Source organism: Pelobates fuscus, chromosome 12 (assembly GCF_036172605.1).
Source record: "Pelobates fuscus isolate aPelFus1 chromosome 12, aPelFus1.pri, whole genome shotgun sequence".
Lineage (NCBI taxonomy): Eukaryota > Metazoa > Chordata > Amphibia > Anura > Pelobatidae > Pelobates > Pelobates fuscus.
In genome coordinates this window covers 69,439,917-69,458,140 of record NC_086328.1, presented here as the reverse complement: position 1 = coordinate 69,458,140, position 18,224 = coordinate 69,439,917, and the positions used below count along the sequence as shown (strand labels likewise).

Below are 18,224 nucleotides of genomic sequence, written 5' to 3'. Positions count from 1 at the left end.
TACCAGGGGTAGGCAACCTTCGGTACTCCAAATGTTGTATACTACATATCCCATAATGCTGCCAAGTTGCCTCTGCATGAGAGATACAGCAACCTCACATGATGGTTTCATCTTTCTTTGGGCCTCGTCAGCGAGGTGGAGCCGATACTCCTCTAGGCACAGTGAGCACGGTTCGTGGAATTCTCATATTCTCTATTTTTGTTGCCATGTATTTACTTAGGCCTTTGTAAGTTAAAAGGGTAATCCAGACATGGACCCTTGTTTTCTTTGAGCACAGAGAGAACTGAAACGTGTGTCGGGTTATTTTATTTTCACTGCCCTCACATTCTTGCACGGCTATTTAGCACTAATCTTGATGCCTTATGCTTAGTCATAGTGTGATACCTTTATAGGGATAGCCAAGGGCGTTGGTAGTTTTTTTCACCTATTTGAACAGCCAAGGTAACAAGGAATCAGGGCACAGCTGTTTTGAGGGATTAGCCAGGAACTAACTTATACGGAGTGAATATCAGTGGCTAGTCAGCTAAATGTGATGATTGACTTGAAGATACTAAGCTCTGTTATATAATTGGATGAGGATGATATCAGTAATGTCATGCTCTCGATCAGGTCAGGTAGGAGACGTTTGCCAGAGTTAACTGAAGAGGCTATATTTGTAGGTTTTTACTTTACAGCAGTATAACGTGTAGAAGAAATAATGAGAAGGAAAGGGAGAAATAAATGTTAAAGGGACACTATAGTCACCTGAACAACTTTAACTTAATGAAGCAGTTTTGGTGTATAGAACATGCCCCTGCAGCCTAACTGCTCAATCCTCTGCCATTTAGGAGTTAAATCCCTTTGTTTATGAACCCTAGTCACACCTCCCTGCATGTGACTTGCACAGCCTTCCATAAGCACTTCCTGTAAAGAGAGCCCTATTTAAGTTCTGTTTAATTAAGATTTTCTTACCCCCTGCTATGTTAATAGCTTGCTAGACCCTGCAAGAGTCTCCTGTATGTGATTAAAGTTCAATTTAGAGATTGAGATACAATTATTTAAGGTAAATTATATCTTGAAAGTGAAAACCAATTTTTTTGTTTTTTCATGCAGGCTCTGTCAATCATAGCCAGGGGAGGTGTGGCTATGGTTGCATAAACAGAAACAAAGTGATTTCACTCCTAAATGACAGTGAAATTGCAGGGGAATGATCTATACACTAAAACTGCTGTATTTAGCTAAAGTAATTTAGGTGACTATAGTGTTAATTTAAGGCAATATGCCCTAAATAGAAAACAACCAAGTCTGCAAATAATAAAGCTGGATAAAAGTATCGGAAGGATAATAGGAAAGGTATTAGGAACAGGATATTTCCTGGTGGGCCCCCCAGCTTGGGCCGCAGAGCTGGGCTAGTGGCTCCAGAGCCGCTCCCCCTCAGCGCCGGACCGCTCCTCCTGGCACCCGAAGGTAGGGGTGCCCAGAGGAGCCCTGTCACAGTATGGTAGAGCAGGCACCTCCTTACCTTGATGACAGGTGTGAGTGTGTCTGTCTGTCATTGAGTGAGTGTATGTCGGTCAGTGAGAGTCTGAGTGAGTGTATGTATGTCTGTCTGTCAGTAAGTGTCCATGTGAGAGTGTGTGTCAGTGTGTGTATGTCTGTCAGTGAGTTTCTGTGTGTGTGTGTGTGTCAGTGAGTGAGTGACATGAAGGGGGGGGGCAAAACGGATCTTTGGCTAGGGCGGCAGAAGTCCTTGCACCTGCCCTGATTAGGAACTATAAGGAGTCAGAGAAAAAAAAAATAACACCTTGTTAATAAAAGTGTTCAGCAATGTCCAGATAATGATTTTGCAGGGTTGTATAAATCCAGGTAGGCAGGTTAGAGCAGAGATGCAGGTTATCTAGGTTGGTATGAAGCAGGGTTGTATAAATCAGGTAGGTAGGATATTGCAGAGAAGTATAGTTGTAACAGGGCTGCCATCATAAATTTTAGGGCCCCTGACACAGCATAAGATCTGGGCCCCCGGGGCCAGTCCCGAGTCCGCCCACAAGGATGAAGTGTGTGTGTGTGTAGAGTGGATGCGGTATGTGTGTCATGGATGCAGTGTGTATAGTGGATGTAGAATGTGTATAGTGGATGCGGTATGTGTGTCATGGATACAGTGTGTATAGTGGGTGCAGTATGTGTGTCATGGATGCAGTGTGTATAGTGGATGCAGATTGTACGTTTTGTGTAATGTATGTAATGTTTGTATGCATGCATTAGATGCAGAGTGTGTGTGTAGTGAATGCAGGTGTGTGTATAGTGAATGCAGAGTGTGTGTTTTTGTAGTGGATGTAGTGTGTTTGTAGTGAGTGAAACGTGTGTGTAGTGAATGTAGTGTGTGTGTTTAGTGAATGTAGTGTGTGTGTAGTACAAAGTGTGTTTAGTGAATGTAGTGCGTGTGTAGTGCAGAGTATGTTTAGTGAATGTAGTGTTTGTAGTGAGCGCAGAGAGTGTATAGTGAATGTAGTGCAGAGTGTGTTCAGTGAATGTAGTGTGTGTGCAGTGCAAAATGTGTATAGTGAATGTAGTATGTGTGTGTGTAGAGCAAAATGTGTATAGTGAATGTAGTGTGTGTGTGTAGTGCAGTGTGTTTAGTAAATGTAGTGTTTGTAGTGAGTGCAGAGTGTGTTTAGTGAATGTAGTGTATGTAGTGTATGTGTAGTGCAGAGTGTGTTAGTGAATGTAGTGCAGGGGGCAGGAGCTGCAGTGGGAGCTGGGGGGTAGGGGATGCAGTGGGAGGAGGATGCAGTGGGAGCAGGGGATAGGGGATGCAGTGGGAGCAGGGGATAGGGGATGCAGTGGGAGCATGGGGTAGGGGTAATAGGGGTTGCAGTGGGAGCAGGGGATGCAGTGGGAGCAAGGGGGGTAGGGGATGCAGTGGGAGCAAGGGGGGTAGGGGATGCAGTGGGAGCAAGGGGGGGTAGGGGATGCAGTGGGAGCAAGGGGGGGTAGGGGATGCAGTGGGAGCAAGGGGGGTAGGGGATGCAGTGGGAGCAAGGGGGGTAGGGGATGCAGTGGGAGCAAGGGGGGTAGGGGATGCAGTGGGAGCAAGGGGGGTAGGGGATGCAGTGGGAGCAAGGGGGGGTAGGGGATGCAGTGGGAGCAGGGGGGGTAGGGGATGCAGTGGGAGCAAGGAGGGTAGGGGATGCAGTGGGAGCAAGGGGGGTAGGGGATGCAGTGGGAGCAAGGGGGGTAGGGGATGCAGTGGAAGCAGGGGGGGTAGGGGATGCAGTGGAAGCAGGGGATGCAGTGGGAGCAAGGGGGGTAATGCAGTGGGAGCAGGGGGGTAGGGGATGCAGTGGGAGCAGGGGGGTAGGGGATGCAGTGGGAGCAGGGGGGTAGGGGATGCAGTGGGAGCAGGGGGGGTAGGGGATGCAGTGGGAGCAAGAGGGGTAGGGGATGCAGTGGGAGCAAGAGGGGTAGGGGATGCAGTGGGAGCAAGAGGGGTAGGGGATGCAGTGGGAGCAAGAGGGGTAGGGGATGCAGTGGGAGCAAGAGGGGTAGGGGATGCAGTGGGAGCAGGGGGGGTAGGGGATGCAGTGGGAGCAGGGGGGTAGGGGATGCAGTGAGAGCAGGGGGGGTAGGGGATGCAGTGGGAGCAAGGGGGGGGGGGGTAGGGGCTCCCAAACCTTACCTCTCTGGTGGTCCTCTTCTGAAGGAACCTCACAATGCTGACACACTGCCTGTAAGTCTGCTCAGGGCAGCTCCGCACAGCTCACTCTGCACTGTGACTGGTGATGTCACTTCCTGCAGAACCAGCCGCAGGGAGCTGCCCTGAGCAGTTACAGGCAGCTCAGTGAGGCTGTGTTTGGAGACAGGCACACTGAGGGGCAGCCTAGTGGGGTCTTTGGGAGGGCCCTATAGCTGTCCCTCAGTGTGCCCTGCACGGAGGAGATGATTAGTAGCAGCAGGGGCCCGCGGACGGCTATGCGGGCCCCTTGCTGAGTGCAGGCTGGCTGGGGAGATTGTTTAACTCCCCAGCTCAGCCATTACTTACTGCAGCAGTATGTGGGGCTCGGGGCCCCGCAGGACCGCCGGGCCCATGACAACTGTTATGGTTGTCATGCCCTGATGGCGGCCCTGGTTGTAAATAATCCAAGTTGGTAAGGAGCAGGGGTGGTAGCAAATCAGGTAAGAAGCAATGCAGGTAAGTTGCAGGTTGTTTCACAGGAGCCAGGATCTGAAGTCTGTAGTATGAACATCAACTTCAATGTAAAGGCCACTTGCTTTGTTGAGTGTGGCCATTTATAGCAAAACGTCATTACATATGATACAGGTGATTCTGAGGTGACTAGTGGCTAGGGAGGCCACTAGCGGTGAAAAACAGGAATTGTATTTAAAGGGACAGTATTAAACGGAAAGGTCTTGCTTGTCAGGATAGGAACCTGACAAGTAATTACACCGAGTCCTTCTATTTCCCTTACCGCCCCTTTTTTCTGTCTGTAACCTTTTTGTTACATTGAGATAGCAGTAATTTGTATCAATGTACTGTAGGAATAAATGATTAAAGCCTGTATTGCACATTAATTCTGTTACACAGATACTTAGCTGCTACATTGTGCACACTACTTTTGGCTTTGGTCCCATTACACACTAATATTAACTTAATTTAGAAATTTTGACTGTGGGGTCTCTCTCATTACCAGATTAGGGGTCTGTTTTCTGGTATTACAATTAGGATTATGGTTAGGGTTTGGCATAGCATTAGGTTTTAGGTTAGGGTGGGGTTTATGATTAGGTTTAGTTTTGGCATAACTCTGTTAAGAATTAGGGTTTGGTTTAGCATTAATGATAGGATTAAGATTAGTATTTTGTGTGTATATATATTAGAGAAAATTTATTTATACTTACCGTAATTTTCTTTTCCTGGCTATTATTCATGGCAGCATTTAACATATGGGTTTAGCTCCTCCCTCTAACCCTCAGGACAGGAAACACAATCAATCAAACAATTAAGCCTACCTTCCCCTACTATATTAGGTACCCCAGTATCCTCCACACCTCAGTCCAGTAACAAGACAAATAAACCAAGAGAGGGCGGGAGACCAAATGCTGCCATGAATAATAGCCAGGAAAAGAAAATTACGGTAAGTATAAATAAATTTTCTCTATTCCTGGCTAATCATGGCAGCATTTAACATATGGGATTCCCAAAGCAATAACCACTCAGGGAGGGTAAGTCATGCTACAAAAATTGTTTAATATCCACTTAAGGCTTATAAGAGTTCAAGACCGAAAGGCCAAACTCCGAATCAGAATGAGAAGAGACATCCACTCTGTAGTGACGTACAAAGGTCTTCAAAGACGACCAATTGGCAGCTTTACAAATGCTCTCTGCAGAAACCCCTGACTCTGCAGCCCATGAAGTAGCAATGGACCTTGTGGAATGAGCTTTGATGTCCTTGGGAACCGGAACCTGTTTCGACCTGTAAGCTCTAGAAATAGCCTGAACGGTCCAGGAACGAAGGGTAGCGACAGAGGCTGCTTCACCTTTACGAGAACCCCAAGGAATCACAAACAATTGGGGAGACTTTCTCCAATTAGCTGAACGTCCAATATACGTGGAAAGACACCTCCTCAGGTCTAGTGTATGGCATCTTACTTCTTCAGGAGATGATGGATCCTGAAAATACCCCGGCAGGACAATCTCTTGATTCAGGTGGAAGGAAGTAACAACCTTAGGAAGGAACTCAGGTCTAGGGCGTAGCACAACTCTATCATCGAAGAAGGTAGTGAACGGTTGTTCAGAAGACAGTGCTCTGATATCTGACATTCTCCTAGCAGATACCAAGGCCAGTAACAACAGGGTCTTTAGAGAAAGAACCTGCATAGGGACCTCATCGATAGGTTCGAAGGGATGTTCCGTCAAGGCCTGCAGAACCAGAGGCAGATTCCAAGGAGCCGAGAATCCCTTGATAGGAGGTCTAATCCTAATGACAGCTTTGAAGAAACGAATCACCATAGGATTTAAAGCCCAACGAACACCAGAAAGAGCTGAAAGAGCCGAGCAGTGCACTTTAAGCGTGTTAAGTTGAAGGCCTCTCTCCAGGCCTGCTTGAAGGAAACCCAGAACCTGAGACACGGAAGGGGAACTTAAATCTTGAACCGTGGAATTACACCATCGTGCAAAGGCTTCCCATACCTTATGGTAAGTAGAAGAAGTAGAAGGATTCCTGGAACGTAATAGTGTTGAGATAACCTGGTCCGAAAGGCCATGTTCAACTAGAGACTTCCTCTCAATAGCCATGCATGGAGCCTGAATTTGTGAGGCTCCGGATGAAACACTGGACCCTGAATCAGCAGGTCTTCTGAGATTGGAAGTTCCCAAGGCAGGTCCATCGATAGTCTCTGCAACAGGGGAAACCAAGGACGACGAGGCCAGAAGGGAAGAACAGCTATCACCTTGCAATGTTCTTTGGAGATCTTTCTCAGAACAGCGTGTATGAGCGGAATCGGAGGGAAGACATAAGCTAGATTGAACACCCAACTGATGGATAGAGCATCCTGAGCAACTGCCATTGGATGGTATCTTCTTGACACAAAGCACGGAACCTGCGCATTCCGATAGGTTGCCATGAGGTCTACCTGGGGAAGACCCCACTTCTGGACCAACTGGGTGAAGATCCTCTTGGAAAGTTGCCATTCTGAAGCTTCTATCAGGTGTCTGCTGAGGAAATCCGCTAATACATTCTCCTTCCCGGGAAGATAGGTGGCACACAGGCCTTCCACATGATTCTGAGCCCAGGTCATAATGGGAACGATCTCTCTCATCAGGGCTACACTCCTTGTACCGCCTTGATGGTTTATGTAGGCAGCAGCTGCTTTGTTGTCCACTCTCAACTTGACCCAGCGATGCCTGATGAGCTGTTGAAAATGAAGAAGAGCCAGGAAAGTAGCTCTTAGTTCTCTGATGTTGGAAGGCAAGCATTGAGTTTTCGGTGGCCATTTTTCTTGAAAAAATCGATTGCCTAAATGTGCGCCCCAACCTGTCAGACTGGCATCCGTCGTAATGACTACCCAGTCTATTTCTCGTAAGGGGAATCCTCGGGAGATGTGTTCCCACGACATCCACCAAAGGAGCTTCTGTTTCAGAGCCGAAGGAATGTGAATCAGCGACTCCCAGTCCCTCGAGCTGGTCCTGAAATTTCTCAGAAAAAATTGTTGAAGAGGGCGAAGGTTCCACTGTGCCCACCTGACAAGCTCTATCGTGGAGGAGAGAGTCCCCAGGAGTCTCATAAACTCTCTCGCCGAGGCCGAAGTCTTCAGTCTGAAGTCTCTCATCCGATCTTGAAGTACGATCTTTCTGTCGTGTGCGAGAGATACAATCGCCGTGTCTGTATTGAAACTCGCTCCCAGGAATATTAGTTCTCTTGAGGGATGCAAGTGACTCTTCTCGTAGTTGATGAGCCAACCGAAATGAGATAGAGTGTCGAGGACTAGTTGTCTGTGTTGAAATATTATTCCCAGGTCCGGGGCCACTACCAGGATGTCGTCCAGGTAGTGAAACACCGCTACACCTTCTTTTCTGAGCAAGGCAATGATGGTGACCAGAACCTTCGAGAAGGTCCTTGGGGCCGTGCTTATACCAAAAGGAAGGGCCTGAAATTGAAAATGTTCGTTCCGGACACAAAACCTGAGAAACTTTTGATGGGCGATCGTGATAGGGACATGAAAATAGGCATCCCTGAGATCTACTGATATCATCCAATCTTGGTGATGAACAACAGGGATGATGGAGCGAATGGATTCCATGCGAAATCTTCTGACTCTGAGGAAAAGGTTGAGCTGGTGGAGGTCTAGAATAGGTCTCCATTTTCCTTCCGGTTTCTTGACCAAAAACAGGGGAGAATAATAACCTTGGAATCTTTCTCCTATGGGAACAGGTACGATGGCCTTTTCCATAAGAAGATTGTAGACATAGAGACTCAGAATCTCTCTTTTTTGGATGTTGGCAGGAAGCCTTGTGCGAACAAACCTTGGTGGAGGCGGATAATCTTCGAATTCCAGATGATAACCTCTGCTGATAATGGATCTGACCCAAGCATCTGGAATGATTTCCCAGGCCCTCTGAAAGAATGAAAGACGTGCTCCCACTCGAGGAACCTGGAGTAAGCCACCTTCAGAACTGCTTGTTGGGGCGAAAGGAAGAAGTCTGCGTCTTGCCCCTAGAGGATTTGACATTCTGGCCGCTCTTCCAATTGGAATGCCTAGAGAATTCTCTGCCTGGTCTGTAGGTCTTACTTTCTCTAAAGTAGCCTTGATCCCTAAAAGGTCTGCGGTCCAGATGAGGTCTCTTAGGACGTCTATCTTGAGGCAGCATGACCTGCTTAACCTCCGCTGCTTTCTTAATAGCTTCATCCAGCGGTTTCCCAAAAAGCACTTCTCCCATAAAGGGAAGTGAGCATAGATTATTCTTAGAGGAAAGGTCTGCCCCCCAGGACCTTAGCCAAAGCGCCCGTCTAGCGGTGACTGCATGGGCCATAACCTTCGAAAGAATTCTAATAAGGTCAGTGGAGGATTCCAAAAGCCAGTCACTGGCGAGTTTGATATCCCTTAAGGATTCTGCCATCTGACGTCTACTAACACCTTTATCGATGTCATCCTCCAAGTCAAGCAACCAGGAACGCATGGCTCTAGACAAAGCAGAGATGGATACGGCCGGGTGGCAACCCAAACCTGCCGTCATGAAGGCTTTAGATAAATCAGCATCTATCCTTTTATCCATGGGCTCTTTAAGGGAAGCATTGCTATCAATCGGAAGCGTAGATCTTTTAGCAACCTTAATGATAGGAGCATCCACTTTAGGTACCGTAGTCCACAATCTGGAATCCTCCTCTTTGATCGGGTATAACTTTGAAAGTCTTCCCTGACTAGTAATCCTTTTACTAGGAGTTTGCCACTCGTTCCTCATCAGGTCTTTAATCGAGCTGTGAACCGGGAAGGAAGGTTTTTTCTTATGCAAATCTCCAAAATGTCTGTCAGAAGCCGAACATTCTTTGGCCTCTTCCGGCAAATCTAATGTACGTCTAACAGCCATAATCAAATGCTCCATAGCTTTGGAGTCCAAGGAGCATGGTTGTTCCATATACTCCTCTTCGCTGGAAGAGATTGGCTCTAAATCCTGGTACGCTGAAGGTTGTCTGTATTCGTCTTCAGACTGATCTGAATCCATGCCGAAGGTCTCACCTCTTGATCTCTTATTCTTGTGAGATTCAGCAATTCCCTCTACCACTGCTTGCTTGATCCAATACGCAATATCCTTTGCTGAGGAGGTAGAGGCTTGCGGTGACTTCTGGCGATCAGATTCACCTGCGACCATGGCTAAGCATCTTCTGCAGAGCCTGCAGTTATCCATAGGCCTTGCTCCACATCCCGGGCAGGCTGCCGGTTTTTCCCTTCTCCTCGATGGGGATCTGGGACAGGACCGGTCACGAGGGCTGTAAGAAACAGAAGTCATAAGACTGTACCCTCTATGCACTCTTTTTGTAACTTGAAGAAAACATAAAAAACATTGCTCACCTATGACCTATAGCAGATCTCGTTGATTTTGCAGAAGGGGATGATGGATCCATACTGACTGTAGGGCTAAGAACATTAAAAAAAAAGGTAATGTATTCCCAGCCCAATATTATGAAGATTTTAAAAGAAAAGTAATTCACTTACCTGCAGAGTCTTAAGAACAGTCTACTAGAGCACTGTATCTGTAAAGGGAACTGAAAACGAGCGTTTTTTAAGTCTGAAAACCGCCATTTCAAATTTCCCGCTCTGCACCTTTAAAGGATCGCACATGCGCACTTGGTCGCGAGATCGCGGAACCGCCATTTTGGACATGGGCAAATTTCACTCTGAGTCCGGGCGGACGCATTGCGCATGCGCGAGCGTCTTACCGTTATGCTGATCGTCTGATCGAGGTCTGAAGCACACACAGGACGCCAGAGGATTGCCACAGCCTGTGGAACTAACCACCCAGGCTCCCAGGGGTTCCCAACTCCATGGAGATTGGGCTACATGTGCCTGGGCTTCCTGAGGAGGGAGGCTGACCTCCACAGGGACAAGACCATATCAAACATGGTCAGGTGAGCAAAAAAAAAAAAATATTTCAGATAAACTGAGAGAAAAAAAAAATACACAAACTGTCCTAGGGCTAGGAGGACAGGAAAAGACTGAGGTGTGGAGGATACTGGGGTACCTAATATAGTAGGGGAAGGTAGGCTTAATTGTTTGATTGATTGTGTTTCCTGTCCTGAGGGTTAGAGGGAGGAGCTAAACCCATATGTTAAATGCTGCCATGATTAGCCAGGAAATATATGTTATTGTTGTAATCAGATATTGCCAAGTATATATAAGGTAATTTTATTACAGTGGCACAAATTGGGAAAAAAAATGGATCATCAATAAAGTTCTAAATATATCATGTGAGAGTCCCCATGGTGTCCACATTTGCAAATGGTGTCCATTGACAAAGTACTTTAAATATGTGAGCTACTAAAATGCCCCAAATGCATCATAGGCCCATCTTTGCTATTTTGGTTTTAAAACCTGCCCTGGGCTGGTTATAAATTCAGACCTGTATTTAAAAACTTGTGAATGGGGTCGTCATGTACACATGAGATATTGTAAGGATGATTGTGCCGGTATGCACATTTTCGTGATCATATGGTGCTCCAATGTGGCATCATGATGTTCTCTTCATCACAGACGCCTTATGACACGATGCATCCACATCAACGTCATCACATTAATGATACAAAATTGCTTCATTTGCAATATCCCCTTATGTTTTGGGGGCATTGCTATGACGCAAATGGCATGTTGTATCTTTATTAGTCTCAATAGCACATTCTTACTACTTTTTTTTTTTTTTTTATAATTACTGTGCTTTTGACTCGGCTTTCCTTGATTACTGTTTTATCTGGTATCCTTGACCCAGCTATGTCTCTTGCTCTTCCAACTTCTGGCTCCCTTTTTACTTGGATTTTTCCTATCTATATTAACTATTATTCCAAGGACTAGTAATACGTTATCTCTGCTTAGTTCTGGTGGGTTCACACTCAGCGTTTTGGGGTGGCTAACCGTGACAGATATACCTGAGCACAATTTAGCAATTTTTATTATGCTAGCACACATCAAGTTTACAAAATAAACTAGATTGCAATATTTGAACTGAAAATAAAACTACAAACTTTAACCCCTTAACGCCGTTACGGCGTGCTATGCCGTCACGGGTTAAGTGGGCTTTAAAGCCGTTATGACGGCATAGCACGCCGTAACGGCTTGCAGCCCCAGGAGGTAAGATGTACTTACCTCCGCCGCGATCCGCTTCGGGAGGACTGCCTCACAGCCCAGGCAGCCCTCCCACGGCAAACCAGGCCCCCGGGGGCCATGTGATCGCTCTCAAAGAGCGATCACATGGCCCCCTATAGCTGGCTGTGGATCTGCCAGCAGGGGGACTGTTTGAAATATCAGACAGTCCCCCTGCTGGTGGGAAGTATAAAAAAAATAAAATAAGACAAGTGTAAAAATAAATTAAATATATTTTTATATATATATATATATATAATATGTATATATATTATATATATAATATAGAAAAGATATGAATTGGGCACTCACCCTTAAACGACTATAGCAAATTCCAGCCTTTGGTGCTGCCGGCGTCCAAGGTATATAATCAAAGAAAAAATCAGAGCACTCCAAAAGGACTTCTTATTCAGTGTTTACTGCGACAAGCGGTTACATCAAATCATCAAATCGACGTTTCGACCCCTTAGGGTCTTTTTCAAGATCAAATAATGTGTGTGAAAACAAAGTTTAAATAGCAAAACATTAATGAGCAACTCACCAATCTCGTGTGTGCGGCTACTCGAACCCGGAAGTGTTGCACCCCCTCACGTGACTCATAAGACGTCCGTGCGTGCGCACGTCATGGTTGCTAAGAGATGGAGTATCAACTCCGTGAAAATGACTGTGTGGTTGCTAAGCAATGGAGTGTAAACTCCGTGGGTGAACAGTGAGTATACCGGAAAACCCGTGCATAGAGACATATAGTTCAGAAAAATTACAACGCACTCTGTCAAACTACGAAAGATGGAAAGATAGTCCTACGATACCAGAAATCACCACAACCACCACTACCACCCAACAACCCTTTAAAGTGAAATACAAGGGGGATATCAAAACCGCTAATACATCCATCAAGACCTTCATGCAATCAGTGAAGAAAGAATCTGAACAAGCATTTAAAAATCCCACTGATAACCGACAGAACCTAACCAGCTCTGAAAAGAAAGCCCTCCAAGATCTCACATCAGACCCTGATATTATCATCCGCCCCGCGGACAAAGGGGGAGCCATTGTAGTGATGTCTTATGCCAAATACAGAGATGAGATACATAATCAACTTTCGGATATAACTACGTACCAGAAATTAACATACAACCCGGTGAAGAATTTTCAGAACAGAATACAAACCACCATCAATACTGGAATACAGATGGGTTTTATTAATCTAAATTTGGCCAAATTTCTATACGTTGAATACCCCAAACATCCTGTTCTATACACCTTACCCAAAATTCATAAAGACCCACTGAATCCACCAGGGAGACCGATAGTTTCGGCTCGAGATAGCCTACTTGAACCTATCGCTAAATATATCGACCATTACATCAAAACCTCAGTTACAGACCTCCCAACTTGTCTACGAGACACCAGTGATTTCCTGAATAACATCAACAAGGTAACCGCAGTGGAAGCACAACATCTATTGGTCACATTAGATGTCAAAAATCTTTATACTATAATACCTCACAGCGAAGGCGTTCAAGCATTACGACAGATCCTCTCCAACTCTCCCAAATACAACGGTCCTCCCATTGAATTCCTTATGGAGCTTTTACATATAGCTCTCACTTGCAATTACTTTAAGTTCGAAGACCATTTCTACTTACAACTGATGGGTACTTCAATGGGAGCAACAATGGCACCATCATATGCCAATGCCTACATGTTCCTTTTCGAAACTCAACACATTCTGGAGAAATTCCATCAACAGATACTTGTATACCATCGATTTGTAGATGATATTTTTTTAATTTGGACGGGAACCATTGATAATTTGGAACAGATGATCAATGAAATTAATTCCTCAGAACTTCCGGTGAAATTGACACTCACTGTGAATACCCAGATTATCCAATTTTTGGATGTCTCTGTATACAAAGACATTGAGACTGGTAAATTGGGCTACACTCTCTATCGCAAGGAGACCGCGAGGAACACGTTACTCCATTTCAATAGTTATCATCCAGCAAAGTTGAAAGAGTCACTCCCAATATCCCAGTACATGCGGGTGTTGAGATACAATAGCGATCTTACGAACCAAGCACACCAACTGCAAGAGATGACCGCGAGATTTCTGGCCAGAGGTTACAGTCGTGCAGTCCTCGATAGAGCATTGGATAAAGCCAACAGACACATGACAAGGGAACACATGGAGACTGCTAGAAATATACCTACTGCAACCAAGATGTACTTACCACTCACTCTTCACACTGGTACCCCACAAATCCAAAAAGCCATTCACAAATATTGGGGCATCTTAGGCTCTGACAAAAATTTACCACCAATTTTCTCTCAAAAACCTAATATTAGCTTAAGGAGAAATAAGAACCTGAGAGATCTATTAGTTAAAAGCGATCCCATCAGATGTTACCAGAAATCTACAGGACCCACCAAGAAAGGCTGTTATCGCTGCAGTGGATGCGTTACCTGCAGCCACATGAATACGGGCAGCTCATTTGTTCACCCACATAGTGGCACTCGAATTTCCATCACCCACTACATCTCATGCATGACTGACCATGTAATATATCTAATCACCTGTCCGTGTGGTCTGTCCTACGTCGGAAAAACGGACCTGACCCTCCGTGAAAGGATCTGAGGCCATAGATCCACTATTACCACTGCCTTCAGGGATCAAAAATCCGATAAACCCGTCGCCAAACATTTCCTCCAACTGAATCATAGACTTCCTACCCTCAAATTTATGGCTATTGACCATGTACCACCCAGTCCCAGAGGAGGAGACAGATCAAAATCATTACTACAACGAGAAACTTACTGGATACACCGTTTAGACACTGTCACCCCAAAGGGACTAAATGAATACATCTCATTCACTATGTTTTTATGAATGTAATTTGGTAGCCATATTTTGTCTTTCAGATATTGATATCTAACCTCGTTTTCACAGTTACCTATTATCATTGACCTTAGTTGATAATATTGTATAATATACATCTTTAAATTTTCTTGATATCCTAATGTTAACATTTATGTCATCGATTACGATCAGCGTTAGTGGTATGTTCTTGAGGCTTTTTGCCGTATATCGTTTATATATATATTCTTTGGTTCTTTTATGTTCACGTTCACACACACACACATTAGTATCACTTTGTCACAGTTAGATCGTTTTTCGGCATCTGGCCGGATATGACATCTTTTAACATACCAGAAATCCTCCGTTTGAATATGTTTTCATATTCATTTGTTTTTATACAACACTTTATGATCTCCTTTTGGGATCTCGTAATTTTTCTGAACTATATGTCTCTATGCACGGGTTTTCCGGTATACTCACTGTTCACCCACGGAGTTTACACTCCATTGCTTAGCAACCACACACTCATTTTCACGGAGTTGATACTCCATCTCTTAGCAACCATGACGTGCGCACGCACGGACGTCTTATGAGTCACGTGAGGGGGTGCAACACTTCCGGGTTCGAGTAGCCGCACACACGAGATTGGTGAGTTGCTCATTAATGTTTTGCTATTTAAACTTTGTTTTCACACACATTATTTGATCTTGAAAAAGACCCTAAGGGGTCGAAACGTCGATTTGATGTAACCGTTTGTCACAGTAAACACTGAATAAGAAGTCCTTTTGGAGTGCTCTGATTTTTTCTTTGATTATATATATAATATATATATACATATTATATATATGTAACGTCATACAAAGTGTATTTTAATATTAATATAAGTATATATATTATTAAAATACACTTAGAATGACGTTACATATATATAATATGTATATATATTATATATATATATATAATAGATGTACATATATATTATATATAAATACGTATAATTAAAATAATAAATAAATAAAATAATAAAATAAATAAATAAAATATTGAAACAAAATTTAATATAAATTATATATGCATATGTAATTTCATTCTAACTGTATTTTGTTATTAATATATATATATATCGGTAACAAAATACACTTAGAATGACATTCTATATATATATAAAATACAAATAACCGCAAATATATATAGATAAATACATATAATTACATAAAAGATTACATTAGTATACACGTAGAATTTAAATACCTATAAATGCATATATATTAAAATTATCTTTTAACGTAATTATGTGATTTGATTAATTAAAATTTGATTGACATGCCTGACAACACAGGGAGAAAGTGCAGAGAATTTAATTCGCAAGCACTATATTTGACCCTGTAACTCTCCAAGACACCATAAAACCTGTACATAGGGGGTACTGTTTTACTCGGGAGACTTCGCTGAACTCAAATATTCATGTTTCAAACTGGTAAATTGTATTACAACGATGATATTTTAAGTAAAAGTGACGTTTTTTGCATTTTTTTACAAGCGAACTGCACTTTTATGGTCTATATTATTGTTGTAATATGTTTTACTGTTTTAAAACACTAATATTTGTGTTTAGTGAAGTCTCCCGAGAATAACAGTACCCCCCATGTACAGGTTTTATGGTGTTTTGGAAAGTTAGAGAGTCACATATAAGGCTTGCATTTAGTTTTTTTCACATTGAAATTTGCCAGATTGGTTATGTTGCCTTTGAGAGCGTATGGTAGCCCAGGAATGAGAATTACCCCCATGATGGCATACCATTTGCAAAAGTAGACAACCCGAAGTATTGCAAGTGGGGTGTGTCCAGTCTTTCTTAGTAGCCACTTAGTCACAAACACTGGCCAAATATTCGTTTTTTGCTTTTTTCAAACAAAAACAAATATGAACGCTAACTTTGGCCAGTGTTTGTGACTAAGTGGCTACTAAAAAAGACTGAAAACATACCCCACTTTCAATACCTTGGCTTGTCTACTTTTTCAAATGGTATGCCATTATGGGGGTAATTCTCATTCCTGGGCTACCACACCGTCTCAAAGGTAACATTACTAATGTGGCAAATTTCAATTTGAAAATGTAATGTTCTATATTTGACCCTGTAACTTTCCAAAACAACATAAAACCTGTTAATGGGGGGTACTGTTGTACTCGTGAGACATCGCTGATTACAAATATGTGCATTTTTTTTTAGAGTAAAACCTAACATTATTATGACATTCACAGTTAAAATGTCAGACGGAAATGCAAATTTAAAAAAAAATCTTATTTTCTCACATTTTTTTTACTTTTATTCATAATAAATGATGTTCCATATATGAATAGTTAATGATAGATTAAAGCCCTGTTTCTCCTGAACAAAATGATATATAATAAGTGTGGGTGCATATAATTTGAAAGAGGGGAACTACGGGTGAACAGACATATAGCGCAAATTCCAGTTTTTGTTTACGTTTTGTTTTGATCAGAACGTGCACTATTGACTCCGTCCTGAAGGGGTTAATAGAAATTGGTGCTCAAGTGAAAATCAAATACATCTATCAAAATTCCAACTGTAAAAAGTAAAATAATCAGGTCTCTTACATGTCACAACAACGTCACAGAATAGTGACAAAGGCATATAAGACAACATGGAGTTTTGTATAGAAGTAGCACACATCTAGTGTAAGAAATATACATAAAAAAACAAAACAAAAAACTTGTTATATCTGTGTATGTTACAATATTAGAACACCCCCTCTCACCCCTACAATATTTAGTGGGATTGGTTATGGTGCTTGGGGAGCAAGGCAGTGAAACACAGGCAAGTCCACCTGCCTCAGTACTTTTACCACACCTTGCCACATGGATGTGGAGATTATATATATATATATATATATTATTTTTCAATTTTATATTCATTTTTCTTCATTTCACATTCAATAAGAACATTTGTGAGTGTCTACAAACGGCATATATTGATGCAGCATGAGGTTGTGAGTAACTTGTACATTCAGTAGTACATAGAGGGGTAAGCAGTGGTGCCAAGTGCCCGAGTAGGTATGTGAGTTGAGGGTTTTAGCTTTTGTTAGAGTGTCTGAGCTTTCTAAGAGTAGATACACCATTGGGTTTAGTGATTGGTATGTAGGTGTTAACTGTACCCATGGTGGGAATGTCCTTCCCTGAGAGAGCTAGGCGGTATCAAATCGCAAGAAGTACGGGGGGTAGGGGTGTGAGGGGATTGGGCCTGGTAGAAGCCCCTACTCCGGTTATACTGTTAGTCTGTACTACGAGCTGGCACTGCCCCGCGTCTCCCTTTAAAAGAAGCAGACAAATCATAGGGAACAAAGAGGAGAGAAAACAACAAGACAATGATGTTAACGGTTCCACGCTGGTGCTGGGTAAGTGAGTTCCCCTCAGTATGCCGCGCGGAGTGGTCGGACCGTGCAGACCTCCTCCTGCTGCGCTGCCCAACCGCACGGCACATTCAAGTGCACTCACCTCCTTCAAAGCAGGACATCTAGAAATAGAAAGTAGGCGTGACGTCACACATAAGTACACACTACATGGAGGTCTTTGCATATTTTGCGGAAACACCTGGAAGTGACGTATCTAATTAGAGTCAGGTGTTCTATCAAATTCCCCCTACCCTCGTCACTTCCGGTGAGGGGAATCAGCTGGATCCTGTGCTGCACATGCGTGCTAGCACTCCTGCTACTCCTCCACAGCCAGGTCCTGGAAGGTAAGTAAAACTATCCAAAATTAACAGTGGAAGCCTAATATAGAGAGAATCTCTATAGGGCAGTGAAGGGATTAACCCTCATTAGGAATATAGAGACAAGAGGAAAGAAACACTGTCCTAAATTAAAAATAATAAAGCATAACTTTTAATCACAAAAAATCAGTAAGTGATGTGTAAATAAAAGATTACTTTTGGAAAACCCATATACACATAAAGGGATTAAAGATAGATAATACGTGGAGTTAAGAAAGTATTACATTCAGAGTGGTACAGAGTTCCTGTTTA

General features: G+C 43.4%; 1 protein-coding gene across 2 annotated transcripts in view; it reads right to left on the bottom strand.

The window, feature by feature from the left end:
- The window catches only part of VRK3 (VRK serine/threonine kinase 3), a 115,720-nt gene extending 97,939 nt beyond the window's left edge, over nucleotides 1–17,781 (bottom strand). For both annotated transcript variants that reach the window (XM_063437322.1, XM_063437323.1), the window contains exon 1: nucleotides 17,699–17,781. The gene's annotated coding sequence lies outside the window, so the exon portion shown is untranslated. The remainder of the gene's footprint in view (nucleotides 1–17,698) is intronic.
- Between the last annotated feature and the right edge of the window lie 443 nt (nucleotides 17,782–18,224).